Source organism: Pinus tabuliformis, chromosome 8 (assembly GCF_031772625.1).
Source record: "Pinus tabuliformis cultivar Carrire ecotype Pingquan chromosome 8, CPIR1, whole genome shotgun sequence".
In the NCBI taxonomy this organism is placed as follows: domain Eukaryota; kingdom Viridiplantae; phylum Streptophyta; class Pinopsida; order Pinales; family Pinaceae; genus Pinus; species Pinus tabuliformis.
This window is the reverse complement of record NC_142294.1, coordinates 1,057,867,418-1,057,875,508: the sequence shown is the minus strand read 5'-3', so window position 1 is coordinate 1,057,875,508 and position 8,091 is coordinate 1,057,867,418.

The window sequence follows — 8,091 nt, the reverse complement described above, 5'->3', positions numbered from 1 at the left end:
GACAAGGCCAATCACCACAAAATCTGGAGATAGAGGATATATGGGACACTTTTGATTGGTTTGGGGAAACTAGGCCAAACTAGACACTAACCACCAACAAGTAGAATTCACACAGGAAAAAAAAATATGGGCAAAGTCAGAAAGGGACTTGGAAGGGGGAAAACTAGCACATGGTGGGAGGCAAAACATGCCAATCAAATGGCTCAACATCCTCCTCTACACCTTCTCTAAGCACATATTCACACAAAGGGGGGTATTTTTATTGGGGAGTGGTGGCGCCTTTGGGGATGAATCCTTTAACTTCCAATCTACTATACCTTTCTGCGACCCCACTGTTACCTAGGGGAACCAAAGAGTCTTCTACAAAAGTGACCTTTGCTATCTTATTAGTATTTGCCTCTTTTGAATATGTTAGGTCTCCAAAAAGTCTTGGACAATCATTCCAAGGTGTTTGAGACTCCCAAAGGCCTCCCACCTATTCATGATCATGATAATGTTATTCATTTGATTCCGGGAAGTGTTCCTCCAAACATCAAGGCTTACAGATATCCTTATGCCCAAAAGAGTGAAATTGAACGTATGGTTGCAAAAATGTTAGAGGTTGGTATAATTCAACCTATTCAAAGTTCTTTCTTTGGTCCAGTAGTATTGGTACACAAGAAGGGTGGATCATGGTGTATGTATCCGGATTATAGGGAGCTCAACAAGCTCACTATTAAAGATAAATTTCCCATTCTTGTCATTGATGAATCGTTAGATGAATTACATGGGGAATTTTACGTCACCAAGATGGAACTTTGTTCAAGATATCATCATATTAGAATGAACTCTGAAGACATTTCGAAAACAACATTCAGAACTCATGAGGGTCATTATGAATTTTTGGTCATGCCTTTTGGCCTTACTAATGCACCTTCCACATTTCAAGGTTTGGTGAATTCCATTTTTAAACCCTTACTTAGAATTTTTGTGTAAGTATTTTTTGATGATATACTAATCTACAACAAGTCTTGGAAGGATCATGTTGACAGGGTGCTCAAACTATTAGAGGAGAAACAATTATATGCAAAAAAAATTGTTGGGTTGTGTTATATTCTTTCCACGACTAGTTGCCCTAGTTAACCGCGGGGTTAGAGGGGGGGTGGAGCCCCCCCTTTGTTGCGTCGATTGCGCAATGGGGGGGGTCATAGGGGGTTTGAGGGGGGTAGGTAGCCCCCCTCTACGGGGTCTGGGGCAGTGCCCCAGGGAAATTTTTTTGGACCCTATATTAGGTAAGCGGACCTACCTATGGTTTTGTGCATGGTTTTCACACATGGTTTTGGACGTGATGGTTTTCGGTCCATGGTATTGGATGCTTCGACATGTATAAATATGTATTGTAACATTAAAAGGAACATAATGAAAAATCAAGCTAGTAGTCCTGGTTTTGCGATCCAGGGGAAAATCTCTGTGTATATGTGTTTTATGTGTTATGCTCTCACATTGTTTGTTTTTTGTTCTTAGAATTTGTATGCAGGTAATTTCTGTATGGGATTAAAACCTACAAAAACTCCAAATGTTTCTTTGGAGTACTTGAGGTGGAATATTTGGGTCATGTTGTATCTCATGAGGGTGTTAAGGTAGACCCTAACAAAATTAAAGCCATTAAGGAATGGAAAATTGCCACAACCATAAAGCATCTTCAAGGACTTCTCAGGTTGATAGGGTATTATCACAAGTTTGTTAAAAATTATGGGAGAATAGTGGCACCTCTAACATCATTACTGAAGAAAGATGCATTTTCTTGGACTCCAGAAGCAACAGAGGCCATTGAACATCTTAAAGAGGCAATGTGTAAAGCACTGGTCTTAGCTATTCCAGACTTCACAAAAACTTTTATTATGGAATGTGATGCCTTAGGAAATGGAATTGGTGTTGTTTTAATGCAAGAAGGAAGACCCATTTCTTTTGAAAGTCTTCCAATCAAAGGAAAATATTTACACAAACCTATTTATGAGAAGGAAATGTTGGCAATACTACATGCACTAAAGAAATGGAGACCTTACCTAATGGGAAGACACTTCAAGGTAAAAACATATCATGATAGCCTTAAATACTTTTTGGAACAAATATTATCTTTAGAAGAGCAACAAAAATGGGTGACAAAGATGTTGGGTTATGACTTTGAAATCATCTACAAAAAAGGGAAGCAAAATGTTGTTGCAAATGCACTCTCAAGAAAGGATGAGGATGTGGAAGCATTGCTTGTGCCATTTCTATTATCCAACCTGAGTGGATAACCAAAGCAAGGGATGAATGGAAGAATGATGAAGAGGTGTGATCACTCATTCAAAAGTTGCAACAAGATCCTAGTACATCTAATACATTTAGCTGGAAAAATGATTCATTATGGTACAAAGATCACTTATATCTTTGTAAGAATTCTCAACTCAAACAAAATATTCTTTTGGAATTGCACACCTCTCCCTTAGGAGGGCACTCAAGATTTTTAAAAACTTACCATAGGGCCAAGAAGGAATTTTTTGGGGATGGCCTTAATATAATATGCATAATTTTATGGAAGAATGTTTGGTTTTCCAACAAAATAAAGTTGAGACAATTAAGACCTTGGGTCTATTACAACCTTTAGCCATTCCAAGCCAACATTAGGAGGAGGTCTCAATTGATTTTATCACATATTTACCCAAGTCTGAAGGAAAGAGTGTCATCATGGTTGTAATTAATATACTTACCAAGCATCCACACTTTTGTGCATTATCTCATCCTTTTAAAGCTAGTACAATTACTACTACATTTATGGAAACAATTCAAAAGCTTCATGGAAACCCAAATATTATAGCAAGTGACAGAGACCCCATTTTCACTAGAAATTTTGGACGGAATTATTTTCTTGTCTTGGTACTCAATTAGCTCATAATGCATTTTATCATCCTCAATCTGATGGGCAAATTGAGATAGTGAACAAATGTTTGGAAGGATGTCTTAGTTACTTTGTATCTGATAAAAAAACATAATGGGTAAAGTGGTTACCTCTAGCTGAATGGTGGTATAACACTTCCTTCCATACTGCAGCAAAAATGACCCCATTTATGGCACTTTATTGATATCATCCACCATCAATCACATCATATTTAAGAGAAAATTCTAAGGTTCAAGCAGTGGAAGATCATATCGAGCATCAACAAGAAGTTCTCCAACTCTTGAAGGATAACCTCACTCTGGCACAGGAACTGAATGAAACTACAGGAAAATCAGCATCACAATGAAAGAAGTTTTGATATAGGTGACTGAATATTTTTATGACTATAACCATACAAACTAATGTCTCTCAAGCAAGCTAAGAAGGATAATAAATTATCACCCAAGTACTACGATCCTTACAAGGTGTTGCAAAAGATTGGTACTATCCCATACAAATTGGAGTTGCCTGCATCTTCCTAAGTACACCCAATTTTCCATGTTTCATGCTTAAAGAAGGTTACCGCTGACAAGCTTGCAGTTTAAACAGTGTTGCTAGAACTTGACGAAGAAGGAAAAATCATATTTGAGCCTGAAGCAGTCATGGAAACAAGAACCTGACAACTACGAAATCAATCAATTTCAGAGTATCTCATTAAGTGGAATAACTTACCCGCTGAAGATTCCACATGAGAGGATGATAATTTTACACAGAAGCATCCAAAACTACTCAAGCATTGAGGACAACACTTTTTTGAAGGAGAGGGGCAAGTTAGGTCCCTATAATACTAGTGTAGCCCCCTTATTGTTATTGTTATTGTTGTGCCCTTACATTATTATTGTTATGTATGTTAGGATATTCCGACACATAGGAAATAGTTAAGTTCAACTTGGTCTAGTATAGAGTTAGGTAAAGTGTGTTTCTTTACCGTTGTACATTTTGTAACTTACAATCCGACGGTCACAATATGTAGTGATCCGACGGTTCACTCTCTCCTCGGTATTACCGACACTTGATCCGTGGCTTGACACCCGATTGGTCCATGAGTTCTATTTAAAGTGCATGGAGGGTCATTGTTCGGGTAATCCGTGCATGAGAGAAGCTTATGTAAATTTTCATTCTTTGATTAATAAATTGCCTATAGTAGCCACGTTGGCACAGGCCGTGGACTGTTTCCCTCTTTGAGGGTTTTAACCACGTCAAAAATACTAGTGTATTGATCTGTGATCTGGTTGTGAGCGGTGTCCTTTTGGTGTTCTTTCTGAGGAACTTACCCTGTAAATTCCTACATGGTATCAGAGCTATTTGAGGGCCGCGTCCGTTGGTGATCCAAATCTGAAGCCGGTAGAACTGCATCCGACTGCCATTTCCTAGATCTGCTGTTTCTGACTGCTTTCGGGCCGAGAGGACTGCTCTGTTGTGTTCGGAGCATCTGTTCCAGTGAGGAACCCCTTTCGTTTCACGCGAAAAGGTTTCCGGTAGCCCTAGCTGCGTCATTTTTAAGATCTGGAGGTATACAGTCTTTATTTGCAGTTTACTGTTATTTTCTCTCTGCTTATTTCGGTTTCGGTTTATTTAGCTTTTTTTTAACTGGATCTATACCTTTCATTTCTGCGTATGCTCTTTGCCCTGCGACTCTGTGCGATCTGGGCAAATCAGAAACAGAAATGAAGGATTTTTCTCATGCGTATGCTCTTTTCCCTGCACCTTAGTGTGATCTCGGAAAATCAGAAACATTGAGAAAAATATTTAGTTTTTCGGCTAAAGCTAACTTTGAACCGCAAGGTTCATTTTTGAAAATATCTAGTTTTTTGGCTAAAGCTAACTTCGAGCCATAAGGTTCGTTTTCTTTGCATGTCCGTGTTGGGTTTTGTGTTTTGTGTTTTGTAGGGAAAAAGAGCTTTCTCAAGGCAAGCACGCAAACCAAGGCCCCCCCCCCCCCTCTCTCTCTCTCTCTCAAATTTTTTGTATAGATCAATTGGTTCAAAGCTATTTTAAGAGAGTAGAGGTCTTGGGTTCAAGTCTCCATTTTGTGGGGGCGGATTATTTCATTCCCGCACATTCGCGCACTTTGCCGGCAACTTCAACAAATTTTTTTCAAAAAGCCATAACTTCTTCATCCGGAAGCCTTTTTCAGAGCCGTTTTTTTTAAAACAACCTAATTTTTCGAGATCTATCCATTGGAACACTTACTTTCAGCATCTTCAGCTTCAGTTTTTTTAAAAAAATGGAAAGTCCATGCCAAGTCATTCTTGACAGCACTAACTACTTCCAATGGATAGCCTACATGGAAGATTTACTTAGAAGTAAAGGTCTCTATAGAATAGCCACAGGCCAAGAGAAGAAACCAAAAGATGAAGACAAGGCTGCAAAATGGGAAAATAGACAAGATCAAGCACGTGGTTTGATAGGGATGTCTATTTCTCCTGATCTTAGATTCCATATTGCAGAACTTGAGACTCCTCATGAAGCATTGGAACAAATCACTAAAGTTTTTGGGATTAAAAATGAAATTAGAGCCCATCAACTTGAAAATGAGTTGCTTACATTGGATCCTAATAAATTTTCTTGCATTGAAGATTTCTTGTCCAAATTCAAGACCCTTAGATATCTCTTGGAAGGTGTTAAGGTTAAGAAAGAAGATAGTAACCTTATTTATTCCATCCTTACTAAGTTGGGACCAGCCTACTCTGTATTTGTTTCCACCTTCCATTCTACAAGGGAAGCTTTCATTTGTCAAGGAAAAGACTACAAGGCCCCTTCCTTTGACTCTTTTTGTGATTCTTTAATAAGAGAACAAGAAAAACTCTTACACCTTGGTCTTCTTAATCTTGGAAACTCTTCCAAGAAAGCGTTAGCCGCCCAGCAACAACCAAATTCAAAGAATCCTAAGAAGTCATATCCTAAAAAGAATGGTCCTAAACCAAACAAGGGTCCTAAGCAAACTCAGCCTCAAAATGAAAGATCATTTCAGCAAAATGATAGGACCAATAAAAACAAATGGAAGAAGACTGATAGACATTGTAACTTTTGTAATCGAGATGGCCACTTAGAATCTAAATGCTTTAAGAAGATGGAAGCCTTGGAAGCCGCAATGAAGAAACATAACATCCATGTGGAGCATTCTTCAACTTCAACTTCAACTTCATCTTCAGGAATGGCACTTTCTGCATGTCGTTGTCAATCATCTCAGTCTGGTTATGCATTAAATGTATCTTCTTCTTCTCATTCTCATGAGTGGCTCATTGATTCTGGAGCCTCTTATCACATGGCCAAAAACAAAGCCATGTTTTCTTCTTTAAATGATTGTAACACCAAAAATATATATGTTGGTGATGATAGATCTCTTAATGTTGTAGGGACTGGAACTGTTCATCTAGACAATGGTCAGTTTAATGATGTATTATGTGTTCCAACCTTATCCTGCAACCTTCTATCTGTATATCAGATAACTCATTCAGGTGAAGGTAAAATTGTTGAATTTTCACCTCATGATGTTGTAATCAAGGATCTAAGAGATCCTAAACAGATTCTAGCTACTGGTATTGCTGATGATTCCACAAGGTTGTATAAGTTTCACAACTTTGGGTCATCAAATCTTCCCTCAGTATTTGTTGCTCATAATGATGAAGTGAGCAAACTTTGGCATGAGCGATTTGGTCACTTAAACTATCGCTCCCTTCAGCATCTATGTAAAGAAAATATGGTGACAGGTCTTCCTATGGTATCTTGCAGAGATGGTGTTTGTTCCGGATGTGTACTCGGAAAACATCATCGGGACAGTTTTGAAAAACGTCCCTCTTGGCACGCCTCAGCCCCTTTACAGCTTGTGCACAGTGATTTATGTGGTCCACTTCCTGTTGCTTCATTCTCTGGCTGCAAGTATTTCTTAACTTTCATTGATGATTTCTCCAGACGCACTTGGGTATACTTCTTAAAACTCAAGAGCGAAGTATTTAACACATTTTTTGCCTTCAAAGCCTTTGTTGAAAAACAATCTGGACATCAAATTCTTAAGCTAAGAACTGATAATGGTGGAGAATATGTTAAAAACACATTCATCAACTTTTGCACCGAAAATGGAATTCAAATGCAACATACTGTTCCATACACTCCACAACAAAATGGTGTATATGAAAGGAAAAATCGCACCTTAAAGGAAATGGCTAATTGTATGCTGCAATCTAAAGGACTCAGTCTTAGTTTTTGGGCCGAAGCAATTAATTGTGCAAATTATATAATCAATCGCACTCCTACTAAGGTTCTAAAGAATATCACTCTAGAAGAAGCTTGGAGTTCCATTAAACCAGATGTAAGTCACTTTCGTGTTTTTGGAAGTGAAGCATGGGCCCATATTCCAAATGAAAAGCATAAAGCTTTAGAACCTAAGAGTGAGAAATGTACTTTTGTTGGATATTCTGAAGATGTAAAAGGTTATAGACTTATTCCATTTAAGTCCAAAAATGTTATCATTTGAAGAGATGTAAAATTTGATGAAAATAAATCGGCCTGCGAGCCTAGTCTGGCGGATGTGCCACCTCTTCCTATCTCTTCTACTTTTGAAAACATTTCTTCTTCAGATGATGAAAGTGAGGATGACAATCCTCCCCCACCTTCTCAGGATCCTCAACTTCCAAGATGGGTCCGTGCTACTCGGGATGCAGCAGGTGATCTTGCCGGTGATCCTACAGATCAGCGACGTACACGTTCTCAGTTTGAAAGAGCCTCTTCCTTACTGGCTCAAGCTCCAGTAAATCATGATCCTGACACATTTGCAGAAGCTTCAGGCCATCCACATTGGGAAGCAGCTATGAATGAAGAATATCATTCATTGTTGGCGAATGATACATGGGATCTTGTTCCTCTACCAAAGGGACGCAAACTTGTTAGATGTAAATGGGTTTACAGAACCAAGTATGGACCAGATGGGAAAGTTGATAAACATAAAGCTTGTCTTGTTGCTAAGGGCTTTTCACAGGTTGAAGGCATTGACTACACTGAAACCTTCTCCCCTGTTGCCAAAATGAACTCTATCCGCCTTGTTCTTTCCCTTGCTGCCTCTTTAAAATGGGAAGTCCATCAGATGGATGTTAAATCTGCCTTCTTGCATGGGGACTTGCATGAAGAAATCT